The following is a 15,974-nucleotide window of genomic DNA, read 5'->3' as shown; positions in this document are numbered from 1 at the left end:
CCCTTCCTTCAGTCAGGGAACACCGGGCAGCACCCTAACCCCTAGGATCAAGTTGACTCCTATCAGCTAACTCAGTGCAGACTGGAAATCATTATGAATTAATGGGCAGGATACATATTTGTATAGCTTGTCTCCCTACTCTGACACCTGTTAACCCCATCCCATTCTAGGGTCTAGTGATGCCCCAAGTTTTACAAAAGACATTAATAAAAAAACTGAAGTAATGATAAATTTTCATAAATTATTCATCATCTGTTTCAATATTTACTTTGAGCTCCTGCAATGTGTTGGAAATGAGTCCTCTCATAGCTTTGTTGCTGTTGGGACCCTGGAGACTTACCCCATTCACCAGGTTTATTTGTGAAGAGATTTGACTGAAGTGGATTCTCCCTTTAGCCACCTATGGGACCCATGACTCTGTGGCCACTCCTCACAGATTTCCCCATCGGGTTTTGGAAGACAACCTGTTCTTTCTACACCCTTCTAAAGGTCAATTCACTGACTTCAAGTCTGCAACTACATAGAATTACACAAAGTACAAAGCACAGAAACAAGCCATTCAGCCCAACCAGTCTCTGGTACTGTTTATGCTCCACATGAGACTCCTCCTACCCTTCCTCATCTCAAATGTATCAGCATAACCTTCTAATCCCTTCTCCCTTATGTTCATCATGTTTCACTTTCAACTCATATTTGCTTCAACCACTCTTCATCTAAGTAAATTCCACATTCTTACCACTCATTGGGTAAAGAATTTTCTCTTTTGGATTTAAGAGTGAGTCATATTTATAGCTCACAACTTTGAACACCAGCACAAAGGGAGACATCTTCTCTGCATTCAACTTTTGATAATCTTAAAGACCTTTCTTGGGTCACCCCTCAAGCTTGCCTTGAAGAGAGAAAAAGGCCCCAGCCTGTCCAGATTCTCCTGAGATCCAGGATAGGTAACTCATGAAGCTTTCCACTCCAGGCTGCTGCCATGTGTGGATATACGGTGTGCCTTCTAAAAGGGGTTACTACACAACAGTTGGGAATGCAGATGGCTTTCAGTCATCCTACCTCTAACCAACACCTCCCACCCTGTGCGTGCACACACGCACACACACATGCACATACACATGCCTGCCCCGATGAAAAGCCCTGTGGACAGGCCTTACATCAACACAGGGTCAGAACTTCGAGAAAGGCAGATGGGTGAAGAAGCAAAATGTGTATTTTCGAGTTCTAGCCAGCAGATTACGGAATCATAGAATCCCATTCAGCCCATTGAGCCTGCACCAACAGGAATCCCACCCAGGCCCTATCCCTGTAACCCCACGTATTTAACCTGCTGGTCCCCCTGACACTAAGGGGCAATTTAGCATGGCCAATCCACCTAACCTGCATATCTTTGGACTGTGGGAGGAAACCGAAGCACCCGGAGGAAACCCACACAGACACAGAGAGAACATGCAAACTTCGGACAGTCACCCGAGGCCAGAATTGAACTCGGGTCCCTGGCGCTGTGAGGCAGCAGTGTTAACCACTGTGCCACCCCTATTGAAATTAAAATCTCAAACGATGCATGTCCAAATTGGCAAACTTTCATGTAGGAGCTGTTGGCCGGAGACCACAAGTCCAAATGTTTTGTGCACCCAGCGTGTGCCTTTCACTCTCGTATTTCACTTCTACCATAGGTTCAAACCTCACTCCCACCCTCAGTGACAAAGCTTCACTCACCAAGCTTCACCTACACCTCCTTAAACCTCTCAACCTCCCTCAAATTCAACCTTCGGGCTGCTTCTTGCAAGTTCAGATCAGTTTGGACTATTTCCCCCCAGTAAAGCACCTTAAGATGTTTTGTGATGTGAAAATTGTTGTATAATTACAAGTTGCTGTGTTTGCTTTATTCACTAAGGTCAAACACTTTGGCTGCACACTGTACAATGCTTTCTAAGAAGTCTCTGTTTAATGACTTGTTCATGTCAAGAGAAGGGAGAGAAAATATTTATAATCCAAAAATTGATGTTTTTTCCTTTATTTTTATGTTAGACCAGGCAAGGAAATTTTTATGGTCTTCACTTGAACTGAAGGGGATAAGCTTGTGGAAAGGGTCGAGAGTTCCAGGCAGGGTAAAAGGTAACAGAATAAGAAAGCAGCTAGTGTTGTGCTTCCTATCACTGGTGTCATTGTAGGTAGCTGTGAATTAAGTCTTAGTTTGGCATCAGCTGCAATAAATCTCAGGCCCACTGATGAGTTCAGTGTGGGCAGTGGAGCATGGAGTGAAGTGGGGGGTGGCCAGGCAGTGTTTGTGTTGTTCTTAGCGACACGTAGCAAAGTTCCCTACCCCCTCCACCTCTCAAACGGAAGGCTCTGGCTCCAGCATGTCGCCACTGAAAGCAGGAACATTGCTTGCACATGTGGTGGGAAAGAACGGTGCATTTCACTAAGAGGGCTGCAGTCAGTGAAGTTTGTTCAAGGAGTGTAATATCGAGGTGGAACAGGAGAGGGAGAAGATACCGAGAGAGAGAGAGGTGGGAAGGAAATGAGAATAGACACCTTCAAGTCGACCACTATGATACTGGAACGTTATGAAGTGTGATAAACCAAACTGGCATATTTTTCTGCATTTCTGTGTGGCACCCTGCATCTTCCTTGTTGCTCTGTGTTCCAAAGTCAATGTTGTGACAGGACTGCTGCACAGACACGCACACACACACACACCAGTACCTTGGATTGCTGAATTTTTTAACATGGTGGGCACTGCATAATACCTTTTGGAAATCTACCATAAATATTATTATTAGAGAGGAAGAGGATGCAGCACTCATATATCACTGTATTATTAATAAGTGTCCAAATAAAATGCAGACCTTGTCAGATTTAACAGATGACTGCAGACATCCTAGTTTGAAACTAAAGACTCATTTCAAGAACCGTGCAACTTTAATTCCCAACCTAGTTAACCCTTTCTCTTCCTGGGTTCAGGACTTTGACTTTCCCTCCTCTCCCCCCCTGATTACTAGCAGAAATAGAACTTCTCCTTTTCCAACAACTCACCCCCTTCCTCCCCACCTCCACTCCTTTGGTACCTCATCCAAGTGGCCACCCATTCTGTGTGAACCTGGAAATGATTGTCGGCACATGGTCTATCTGTGCTCACCTTGGGGATCTAGTCCAGTTTTACACAGCAAGCTCCCACAAACAGCAAAGTGATAATGACATTTTAGTGAAGCTGACTGAGGGACAATTATTGGCCAATACACTGGGGATAAATCCCCTTCTCTTGTTTAAAACAATGCCAAGAAGAAGGAATGCCTTCAGGAGAGGAGGGCAAAACTGGAGGGGGGAGGTAGAGTATCAGATATTCAATTGTCATTGTTGAGGAGGGCTACAGTTGGCTTAGGCTTTGATGGTTGTCCACAGAACTCTGCCCACTCCCCTTCATGCCTGTTGTTCTGTGGTGAGCCTACAGAGCGAGCATCGTTCAAATGTAGGGGGACCATCATTGACCAGCCAATACACCTCTGCCCCCTCCATTCCTTTGATATTCACACACATTCAGTTTCCAGTGGGGATCGTTGTATCAGGAGTAGGGACATTCCCTCACCTTCCCAATCAGCTTGCTGATTTTCTCTTACTTAGGGGAGATGGTGGTGTAGTGGCAATATCACTTGACTCGTGATCCAGCGGCTTAGGCTAATGCTCTGGGAGCATGGGTTCAAATCCCACCACAGCACAATAAAATCTGTGCTATCAAAGCTAGATTCATTATGTGGTCATTGATTGTTGTAAAAAAAGCCATATGGTTAACTAATGTCCTTTAGGGAAGGAAATCTGCCATCCTTACCTGATTTGGCCTACATGTGACTTAAGACCCACAGCAATGTGGTTGACTCTTAACTTCCTTCTTAAATGACCGAACAAAGCACTTTCAAGAGCAATTAGCGCTGGGCAACAAATGCTGGCCTTGTCAGTGATGGCCACATCCTAAGAAAGAATCAAATACTTCCTTTGCCCAAAACCATTGAGGCTAATGATGATAAACAAACGTGCTTGAGATCAGGTAACTCAACACTGATCTGGACTTATATATGGAACATCCTAGCCTGTCTCCCTCAGCTTCACATTAACACATTGGCCCAGCTTTTCTCATCATAACACTAATAGTGAGCCATTAAAATGAATAAATTTATTACTGCATTGAGTCATAGGATTCTGAGGGGTGGGTATGTGTTGAGGTAATTGGGCTGGGGGATGGGAGGCAGGGGGAGATAAAATTAAAATGCGGCAACTTGAAATAAAAACAGAAAATGCTGGAAAACAGTCAGCTGCATCCATAGAGAGAGAAACCAAATGTTTCAGGTCAATGACCTTTCATCAGTTTGGACTAAATGTTAACTCTTGTTCTTGACTCCACATGGATACTGCCTGAAGTGCTGAGTGTTTTCCAACATTTTCTGTCTTTAATTGCAGCAACTCAAAGGATTGGCTTGTATCTTCTGCCTTTTGTGCTAATTATTTACTAGCTGTAGCTGTCCAGCTCCAGCTCCCCTTTCCCTGCTGCTGACATCATTCTACACCAGTGACATATCAGTTACATGGTGAATCAGCAGGAATAATGAGAATGTTTGAAAGCCGTCGCATCTCCTTTATAATTACACCGATCTGCTCTTCAGGCAAACTCTTAGAAAGACAATCATATGGTAATTACATTAGGCTCAGACACAACAGCAAAAAGGGCAGCGTGGAGCTGCTGCCACTGCATCTCATTGTCCTGTCCCTCCTCCTTCCTTATATTTACAATGCAGTTAGGTAAGCTGTGGCTGGGGGTAGAGGCAAAAGTAATGTATTAATCCATTACTTGTTCTCTGAAGACCTTTTAACTTACATAGCGAGACTGGAGAGTAAAACATCTGTATTTTAGGCAGTATTCAAAAAGCACTCCCTTCAGTCCCTGTCATGTTAATCAGCTCAGTTTCTCAATTTAACACTAATTGCATTATTGAAAAGCCTAACATTTTTGTTGCAAATAAAATGTCATACAAGTGCACTGAAAATGTATTGAGTTTAGGTTAAAGCTGAGGTTATGTTTGGTATGGTTACGACTAAAGTCACCCCAGAATTGCAGATTCCTCCCTTATTACAATACAAAAACAAATGGAGAGAGTCTATTCCTTTGCTGCTGGTAAAAATGCGTTCGCTCTCTCTCTCTCCCCCCTCCTCCCTCTTAATTTCTTTCTCTCTCTCTCCCATCCTTCCTTCTTTTCTTTTCTTCTTTTTTTCTCTCTCCCTTCCTCCTTCGCAATTTCAATTTTCTATCTCTCTCCCTCCTTTTCTCTCAACCTCTCTTTCCCTCCCTCTCAATTTCTCTCTCTCTTCCTCCCTTTTCTCAATCTCTCTCTTTCTCTCTATAAACATATTATTGGAAGAAAGCCCAGTGAATTTTTAAATGTCTTTTGGTCAGTACAAAGTTATTCAGGCTGTTTTTGATGACACATGAACCCACAATATATTTTTGATGGGTCATATGCAAATATTATGGACCTTTGAATAACTTAGGCAGGGAGCCTCACTGGAAATAATCTCAAAGGTGGCCATGATGCGTAGCAGCCATCACAGCAGTAACTTACACTCAATAAAACCCATTTTGAAAAAGATTGCTAATTTTCTGCCTTTCTCTCCTGTTGTGGAGATGCCGGCGTTGGACTGGGGTAAACACAGTAAGGAGTCTAACAACACCAGGTTAAAGTCCAACAGGTTTATTTGGTAGCAAACGCCAGTAGCTTTCGGAGCGCTGCTCCTTCATCAGGTGAGTGGGAGTTCTGTTCACAAACAGGGCACAAAGACAGAAACTCAATTTACAGAATAATGAATAATGATTGGAATGCGAGTCTTTACAGCTAATCAAGTCTTAAAGGTACAGACAATGTGAGTGGAGAGAGTATTAAGCACAGGTTAAAGAAATGTGTATTGTCTCCAGACAGGACAGCCAGTGAGACTTTGCAAGTCCAGGAAAGTTGTGGGAGTTACAGATAGTGTGACATGAACCCAAGATCCCAGTTGAGGCCGTCCTCATGTGTGCGGAACCTGTCTACAGTCTCTGCTCAGCGACTCTGCGCTGTCGTGTGTTGTGAAGGCCGCCTTGGAGAACGCTTACCCGAAGATCAGAGGCCTCATTCATCCGTCACTAGTCGCGACGACAACGTCCGACGCTACGACAACGGATGAATGAACACCGCTCGACAATCACCAGGCAAGACTGTTCTCTTCCTGTTGGGGGGGCACTTCAGCGGTCACGGGCATTCGGCCTCTGATATTCGGTTAAGCGTTCTCCAAGGCGGCCTTCACAACACACGACAGCGCAGAGTCGCTGAACAGAGACTGATAGACAGGTTCCGCACACATGAGGACGGCCTCAACCGAGATCTTGGGGTTCATGTCACACTATCTGTAACTCCCACAACTTGCCTGGACTTGCAAAGTCTCACTGGCTGTCCTGTCTGGAGACAATACACATCTCTTTAACCTGTGCTAATGCTCTCTCCACTCACATTGTCTGTACCTTTAAGACTTGATTAGCTGTAAAGACTCGCATTCCAATCATTATTCATTATTCTGTAAATTGAGTTTGTGTCTTTATATGCCCTGTTTGTGAACAGAACTCCCACTCACCTGACGAAGGAGCAGCGCTCCGAAAGCTAGTGGCATTTGCTACCAAATAAACCTGTTGGACTTTAACCTGGTGTTGTTAGACTCCTTACTGTGTTTCTCTCCTGTACCATTCACTCGTGCTTGGGTAGGCCCTTCATGGTGTGACCAGATTATTCCACATGATGGCTAACCTGATCCTGCACAAATTTTCCAATAGGAGTTAGGGATCGAGAGCAGGCCGATTTATGGGATTCTCTGCCCTTCCTTCCTTGTGGCCTGCCGCTACCACACCCCCCACCCCCTTCCAATCGGCTCCTTTCCATAGTCCAGGAAACTGTCAGGATTAGGGCCTTTTTTAGCTGGTTCTGTGAGCATGCCCCTTCGATAAAGAATCAAACTTGGGATTATGTCATTCACTCACCTGTCAAAATTCGTTTGAGGTTTCTCAGTGAAGTCAGCAGTATTCTGTGGAAACCTGGAATGTTTTTTGGTGAGATACTGGATTTGCTGTGATCACATTGCAAATAGCTCTGTGACCAGCTCATTTTAACATAGGCAGCCTTTGTAACCTCAATGGCTGGAGCCATTCTTTATGTTTCTTGTGGATCAAGGCTCCATCGTCAACCAGCACAGGTCCTGCTAGGGCTGCTTTGTCTGGTCTCAATGCCCCAACTCTTCAATGCCCCTCATCCCTCAATGGCCTCAATCTCACAGTGCCTCAATATAAGGAAAGCAAAGAAAACAATTAGTCGTGGATCCTTGCTAACTGCTTGTTGATGTCTACTTGGTAAGGTAGGATAGGCTGTGATGTGTCTTGCGTTGAGGTAGCTGCCAATACTGACACTCTGGATTTGGGTTTGAGGGATGACTCGAGTGGATGAACTATCTGTTGTTGGTCTGTTCACTGGTGAGTCATCATTGATTCTCCCTTCTTTTCTCCCCACTCTCCAATAATTTTAAAACCAATAAACTAAGGTGATCAAAGAAAATGTGTAAAAATATAAAATGTTTTAAAAAATTTTTGTGGTTTACTTGCCGTGTATTTGCTTGCCTCAATGTCTAAGTGATTCATCTTCAATTCCTGGAGACTACAGGGCAATCCTGGAGAGTTGACTCCAGCAGAGAGTCAGAATTTCATTTGTGCTGAGGTGAGATGATAAGAAATCAGCCTATACAAGGCCCCTCTTCCCTCCACCACATTGGAACTTTCCTACCATTATCCCTCAGATACCTTCAGGCTGGAAGGCAGAGGAAGACTCAGTCCTAGTCTGGGCTTGCACAAGATGCTATTTTTTCAAGGATTTAGGGTTGCTTAAGAATGGATTGCCTCTATTTTGTGTTGGGAATCTATGAACAGAATCTTATTGAGGTGTTGGGGGTCTCGGGAGAGACCAATGCTGCCTCTTTCTGGGAAGGCCCACCAAAGCACAGACCAATCAGGCAGCGGTGAGGCCTTCCCCTGGAGTCAAGACCCCGGGACAGAGGTCTTACCTGTTGAGAGCTGCTGGCAAATCAGAGACCGGCCGCTCTTGTGCCCAGCAGCTTCTGGCCGTGGCTGCTGCCAGAAGGATTGACACTAGAGTCCCAGGATCACGGAGCCATCCTAGTTAGGTTATGTGGTAGGGCAGGGGCGGGCTCATAGAGTGGTGGTTGCAGGGGGAGGGGTGAAGATGGGATCAGTAGCAAGGGTAGGGGAGTGACGCACATTGAATCTCTCCATTTCAAGTGTTGGGTCTCTCGATCAGGCACAAAGTGCCTCTGGTCCCACCCACATCCTGGAGGTGACAATCCGGCTGCAAAGTTTTACCTGTCATGCAGGCCACATATCGACAGACCAGCCTGCAGCTGGATTAATGCCAATGATGACAGGGGATGAGACCCTTGAACCATAAAATCATAGAATCCCTTCAGTGCAGAAGGAGGCCATTCGGCCCATTGAGGCCGTACTGGCAACAATCCCAGCCAGGCCCTATCCCCATAACCCCACATATTTACCCTGCTTACCCTCTTGACACTAAGGGACAATTTACCACAGCCAATCAATCCAACCCACACATCTTTGGACTGTGAGAGGAAACCGGAGCACCCGGGGGAAACCCATGCAGACAAGGGAAGAATGTGCAGACTCCAGACAGACAGTCACCCGAGGCCGGATTGAACCCAAGTCCCTGACACTGAGGCAGCAGTGCTGACCACTGAGCCACCGTGCCACCCCAAGTGGTAATTAGTAGACTGTGGGCCGGGAAAATTGCCTTCCCACCCAGAACCTAATTCCGGCGAGAGCACAAGATTGCACCTACTTTGTTGCTCCACTGCCCTAGCTTCTGCCATAAATTCTTTAACTCCCTTGAGTTTATCCATCTATTGAGTGAGTAGCTGAGCCGTAAAGGTGCTGAACTTGCAGATCTCAGCTCTTGGAGTGATGGTGCAGCTACAGTGACTCAAATTGGCCAGTGTTCCTGCTTCTTATCACTGTCTAACTATCACCCAACAAGGCTCCCGGCTCCATCAGAAGAAGACGGGAATAAACTAGGGGAGTGGGGGGTTGGGGATGCAGGGGCTGGAAACAAATCAAATGTTTGCTGTATTTTAACAATAATTCCTCTTGTCTTAAATTAGTGAACACACAGCAGATTTCCATTTTCTTCTTTCAAAATAGATGGCATTTTTTCTTTTAGCCCCTGAGTAACAGGGATTGCTCTGTTAGTTTTGTGCTCTTAGTTTTGTGCTCTGTTGCTTCTAAAACAAAGTAATCTTTCGCTCGTGCCATTGACTGAGAAAATGTAATAGCAGGCAGAAAATCTGTATGAAATGGAAACCTGTGCCGAGTTTTAGTATCCATGGTTCGGTGGATGTGGGATACACGAACTGGGATCAATTTGTAGACGTGGGTTTCGTGAAAAAGGCAAAACATGACACTGAAACATGTCTTCCACACTTGTAAATGTGACTTAAGTCTTGCACAGAAGCTCGCGGAGGGAGGTAATTCAATCAGCTTGAGGCAGCCTTTGCCCTGTTAGATGAAAGATGGAGTGGAGGTCAAAGGTCTTAAGGCTGCCTTCACCAGAGCACTAATCGATCTGCCATCAAGGTGGTGCCAGTCTCTGAAGTGGGATAAGAACTGAGCACCACTTTTGGCTCCAATCTGCATAATTGTCTGATGCTTTATTGTGCACCCTTTTATGAAAAACAGGACAAAACAAAAATTACTGCCAAGTGCGGTATTGATTCTGCATTTGTCTGAGCTAATTCGGTCAGTGTTTGGAATGCGTCTCTCGCTGTGGTTAAATAAATCCACTAATTATCGAGGTTTTGGGGGTAATTTTAATTCAATTACCTGTGGAATGGCTGCAAGGAGATGATCAGGTTTGGCTGACATGTGGAATCTGATTAACCAATTCGCTTATGTTAATAATTTGGTTTCCAAAGATCGACAGTTTGAGCCATTCAGAAGAACAAATCAATCGAAAGTTTTAGGAAAATAATCAGGAAGGCTCTAAACTCATTTAAATGCTGAAAGGCTGTTTTGTTTGCATTTAGCCTGCCAATCCCTCCTAGGTTCCTCTCTGGTGATTCACCCCAAGTGGTGTTGAGCTTGGAGAGGTTATCCCTGATAGCCCTGAGATAGGCTGCAGTGGAGGGGAAATGGGACATCTGTAGCACCTTAGCCTCAAAGTTGGCGATTGATGCGCGTCAATAAGCACATGGAACCAAGGCTTCGGTATTGAAGGCTTTAATAAAGTAACAATGGAACTACTAACACGAATACACCAGTTCAGACTGAAGGGGTCCTGCCGGAGCAGGGGGTCTTATACCTCGCCACCGGAGGCGGGACCCCACTGGAATGTGCCATGATAACTCTTATAACAGGTAAACACCCTAACCCAACAACATAGTACAACCCCCACAGTAACAACACCCTAGCCCAACAGTAACATAGTAACAAACCCCAGTGGTGAACCAACGATGGTTCACCACATTCACCCCTCCTTTAAGAACAAAAGGTGGCGGGGTGGACGAAAAACAGGTCATATAAACAGACAATAACAGAAAAATCACAGGATTCACAAGTCCAGACGGTCTGGAGGACCGCACCGACGCTGCGATCTCCTCAACACCGGTTGCGAAACCGGAGCAGGTGCCGATCTCCTCAACACCGGTTGCGAAACCGGAGCAGGTGCTTGTGGTGGCGCTCTTTCCAAAGCAACGTCTGGCTGTCCCCTCAAGGACTCCCGGGCCGGCCGGCCCTGGTGAGGCGATGGTGCAGGGGATCCTGGAACGTTTGGTGGTAGTGGTGGTGGTGATGATGATGGTGGCGCCGATCTCCGAGTCTCAGGCAAGCTGTACATGGGAGTAAAAGTGTTATGCACTGGTCCCGGTGCTGACCGCGCCACGTCTGGGGAAGTAATGAGGAGTAGTGGATTCGTGACTGGGGGAATAGGAGCGACAGGAGTTGCTACGTCCCCTGCGGGCGCCAGGTCTCTAATGGAGACAGTGTCCTCTCGCCCGTCAGGATATGCCACATAGGCATACTGAGGGTTGGCGTGGAGGAGTTGGACTGGTTCGACCAAGGGGTCGGACTTGCGAGCCCTCACATGGCGCCGCAGAAGGACGGGTCCTGGGTACGTCAACCAGGCTGGCAATGAGGTCCCCGAGGACGACTTCCGAGGGAATGAGAACATCCTCTCGTGGGGAGTAGCATTGGTTGCCGTACACAGGAGGGAGCGGATAGAATGGAGCGCATTTGGAAGGACCTCCTGCCAACGGGAGACTGGAAGGCCCCTGGATTTCAGTGCCAGTAGGACAGCCTTCCAGACTGTAGCATTCTCCCTTTCCACCTGTCCGTTACCCCTAGGGTTGTAGCTCGTGGTTCTACTAGAGGCAATCCCGAATGAGAGCAGGAATTGCCTCAAGTCGTTGCTCATGAACGACGAGCCCCTGTCGCTATGAATGTAGCAGGGGTACCCGAACAGGGTAAAAAGTTCACTGAAAACCTTAATGACGGTGGCAGTTGACGTGTCCGCACAGGGGTAAACAAACGGAAACCGGGAATACTCGTCTATTATGTTGAGAAAATAGACATTCCGGTCCGTTGAGGGAAGGGGGCCCTTAAAATCCACACTCAGCCTCTCAAAAGGGCGAGTGGCCTTGACCAATTGTGCCCGGTCTGGTCGATAAAAGTGTGGTTTGCATTCTGCGCAAATCCGACAGCTTCTAGTCACTGACCTGACATCCTCCACCGAGTAAGGCAGGTTGCGGGCTTTGATGAAGTGGTAGAGTCTGGTGACTCCAGGATGACACAGATCATTGTGGAGAGCCTTCAAGCGGTCCTCCTGCATGATGGCGCATGTTCCGCGCGAGAGGGCATCCGAGGGCTCATTGAGCTTCCCTGGACGATACATAATATCGTAATTATAGGTGGAGAGCTCAATTCTCCACCGCAAGATCTTATCGTTCTTGATCTTGCCCCTCTGCGTGTTACTGAACATAAACGCCACGGATCGTTGATCCGTGATCAGGGTGAACCGCTTACCTGCCAGGTAATGGCGCCAGTGTCTGACTGCCTCCACAATAGCCTGAGCCTCCTTTTCCACCGCTGAGTGCCGAATTTCTGGGCCTTGAAGGGTGCGGGAAAAGAACGCGACGGGCCTGCCTGCCTGGTTTAGTGTGGCGGCTAGGGCGAAGTCAGATGCATCACTCTCCACCTGGAAAGGGATGGATTCATCCACCGCGTGCATCGTGGCTTTCGAGATGTCGCTCTTCAAAACCTTGAAGGCCAATTGGGCCTCCGGCGTAAGTGGAAAGGTCGTGGACTTAATGAGCGGATGAGCTTTGTCCGCGTAGTTGGGGACCCACTGTGCAGAATATGAAAAAAACCCGAGGCATCTCCTCAGTGCTTTCGTGCTAGCGGGCAAGGGAAGTTCAGTGAGTGGGCGCATACGGTCTGGATCAGGGCCAATGACCCCGTTTTCCACCACGTATCCGAGGATGGCTAACCTACGCGTACGGAATACGCACTTCTCCCTGTTATAGGTCAGATTCAGGCGAGATGCAGTGCGCAGAAAGTGTTGGAGATTCGTGTCGTGGTCCTGCTGGTCATGGCCGCAGATGGTGACGTTATCCAGGTACGGGAAGGTAGCCCGCAACCCGTTCTGGTCCACCATTCGGTCCATAGCACGCTGGAAGACCGAGACCCCATTGGTGACACCAAATGGAACCCTGAGGAATTGGTATAGACGACCATCCGCCTCAAAAGCCGTATATTGTCGGTCCTCTGGGCGGATGGGGAGTTGATGGTAGGCGGACTTAAGGTCTATGGTAGAAAACACTCGGTACTGCGCAATCTGATTGACCATATCAGAAATGCGCGGGAGAGGATACGCATCCAGCTGCGTGTATCTATTAATGGTCTGACTATAGTCGATGACCATCCGAGGTTTGTTCCCGCTTTTGACTACCACGACCTGCGCTCTCCACGGACTAGCACTGGCCTGTATGATCCCTTCCTTGAGGAGCCGCTGAACCTCAGATCTAATAAAGATCCGGTCCTCAGCGCTGTAACGCCTACTTTTAGTAGCGATGGGCTTGCAGCCAGGTACCAGATTTTTAAAAAGGGATGGTGTCGTGATCTTCAGGGTGGATAAATTGCACGCGGGGCGCTTTGGGCAATTTGGAGGCTGCGGCTGATTCCCTACTGCCAGTGAAGGGAGTGGCCCACCGTACTGTAGGATCACACTCTTCATGTGGACCATAAAGTTTAGTCCGAGGAGAATTGGCGCGCAAAGGTGAGGTAGCACAAGGAGCCTGTATTGCTCGTAAATTGTGCCCTGTACCTCAAGAGTTACCATACATCGTCCTTGGATCGGTACAGACCGGGACCGTGATGCCATGGAAATTGTCTGTTTGGCAGGGAGAATCCGGAGTCCACACCTTTTAGCAGTTTCAGGGTGTATGAAACTTTCGGTGCTTCCGCTGTCAAACAGACAATTCACAGTTCTGCCACTAACCTTTACCTCCATCATAGAATGTTCCAGTCTGTAATGCCTGGTCTGATCCAGGGAGATCGACGCCACCGTTGGCCCCTGGGCGTCACTGCATGCTGCCGATGTGGATGCTGAGGACCCCTGCTGGTCGCTGCTGCATGCTGCCGATGTGGATGCTGAGGACCCCTGCTGGTCGCTCCTAGTCGTCGTGGACCATGATGGCCGCCCCCATGAATCGCACGTGGGCGAGGGCGCCAAGCGCAGCGACTCCTGGTGGTCTTCCTCCTCCTCTGTCTGCCACGATGGCGCCGTCCTGAGATCGCACGTGGTCGGACCTCGTGGGTACTGCGACGCCGAAAGAGATGGTCTCCGTTCTGGAGGGTTACAAGCTGCACTGCCGTTTTTAGGTTTGGACCTGCAGACTTTGCCGTAGTGGCCTTTTTTACCGCACTGGCTGCAGATTGCCGTTCTTGCCGGACACTGTTGCCGTGGATGCTTGGCCCCTCCACAAAAATAGCATCGCTGGCCACCTGGAGCTGCCGCCGTCGTCGAATCGATCTGGGAGCGCGGGTTCGCGGGGCGAGGAGGGAGCTGAGCTTGCTCCAACCACGTTGACTGCACGTGGTCCTCGGGGTACAGCGCCAAGCTCTTCGACGCCGCCTCCAACCTCACGGCCATCTCCATTGCCTAGGTTAAGTTGAGTTTCCCCTTTTCTAGCAATTTAAGCCTGATGTACGAGGACCCTACCCCTGCTACGAACGCGTCTCGGGCGAGGTCGTACATATACTGTTCGGCGGAGACGTCCTTACAGTCGCAACCCCTGGCAAGCTGCAGGAGCTCATTGGCATAATCCTCCATGGTTTCGCCCGACTGCCGACGTCGTGTAGCGAGGAGGTAACGAGCGTGTATCTCGTTGGGTGGCATAGTGTATCTTTTCTTTAGGAGCTCGACGGCACCCTGGTAAGTGGGAGCTGCACGAATGGCTAGGTAAATCGTGTCGCTTACCCTTGCGTGGAGGACCTGGAGTCTATCACTGTCCGTAGTGATAGCTACCGAGGCTGCCAGGTAGTCCTCAAAGCACTTCCACCAATGGTCGAATGTGTTAGCTGCACCGACCGCACGTGGGTCCAGTGTCAGACGATCCGGTTTTAGAATCTGTTCCATACTCTCTGTTTTTTTCTTCTTGTTGCACAGTTGTGAGTTTTCTGTTTACTTTATTAAATTGATGCGCGTCAATAAGCACAATAAGCAAGGCTTCGGTATTGAAGGCTTTAATAAAGTAACAATGGAACTACTAACACGAATACACCAGTTCAGACTGAAGGGGTCCTGCCGGAGCAGGGGGTCTTATACCTCGCCACCGGAGGCGGGACCCCACTGGAATGTGCTATGATAACTCTTATAACAGGTAAACACCCTAACCCAACAACATAGTACAACCCCCACAGTAACAACACCCTAGCCCAACAGTAACATAGTAACAAACCCCAGTGGTGAACCAACGATGGTTCACCACAGCGATCCCAACTGAAATCCTCAGGGTGGGTGGGATAAGTTGAATGGCTGAGATTTGGGGGGGTGTGTGTGTGTGTGGACTTGAGGGGTGGGGGCACACCAGCAGCAGAGCATCACACCCCCCCCCAACCACCAGTTAGAGTGGCTGAACATTGGCATCTTGCTTTGCTGGCAGACAAGGAGCGAGGCGAGAGCCACAAAGGAAAATCACCTCTTTGGATCTGCCATTCCCTAGTAAAGATTTTGGGTCTGTTGACATGGGATTCTTGCCAGATCTCCAGCTGGTCTGACTGCTGAGATCTATCGCCAGTGTAGTGGGTGCAACTTGGAGGGGAATGTCACTTCTGAACCAAGGAGGGGCCCAGGGTGGATGGGCAGGAGATCCACTCTTGCTGTTCCCATACTGGATTCTAAAGAATAGCAGTATGGGGTAGAATATTGGTGTAATCAGAACTCCCACCTTTCCTGATATGCTAACCTCATCTCCTCAGAGCCCTGCACTCAAATGGAGGAATTTCGGTCATGCCCAGACCAGGCAATTTCAGTGCCTAAGGCCAAGATTTTCCCCCTCACCCGTGACATGTTTTCAGGTGGGGAGGCAGCTTGCCATTAACCACCGGTGGGATCTTCCAGCCCCATCAATGTCTACGGCGCTTTGCTTGGCTCACCCTTCTCGCTGTTGGGGAACCTGTTGGGGATGGGGGGTAGTGGGGCATCGCCTTTAGTGGGACTGGATAATCCCACTGGTGAGAAGGGCCGGAAAATCCCGTCCTGAGTGTCAGCAGCCCATCTCTGCAATGAAATAGGATGGGACGAGGAGATCACAAGTCTTGGGTCAATTCC

Source organism: Mustelus asterias, chromosome 16 (assembly GCF_964213995.1).
Source record: "Mustelus asterias chromosome 16, sMusAst1.hap1.1, whole genome shotgun sequence".
Taxonomy (NCBI): Eukaryota; Metazoa; Chordata; class Chondrichthyes; order Carcharhiniformes; family Triakidae; genus Mustelus; species Mustelus asterias.
The sequence above is the reverse complement of the archived record's forward strand: the minus strand, read 5'-3'. Positions refer to the sequence as shown.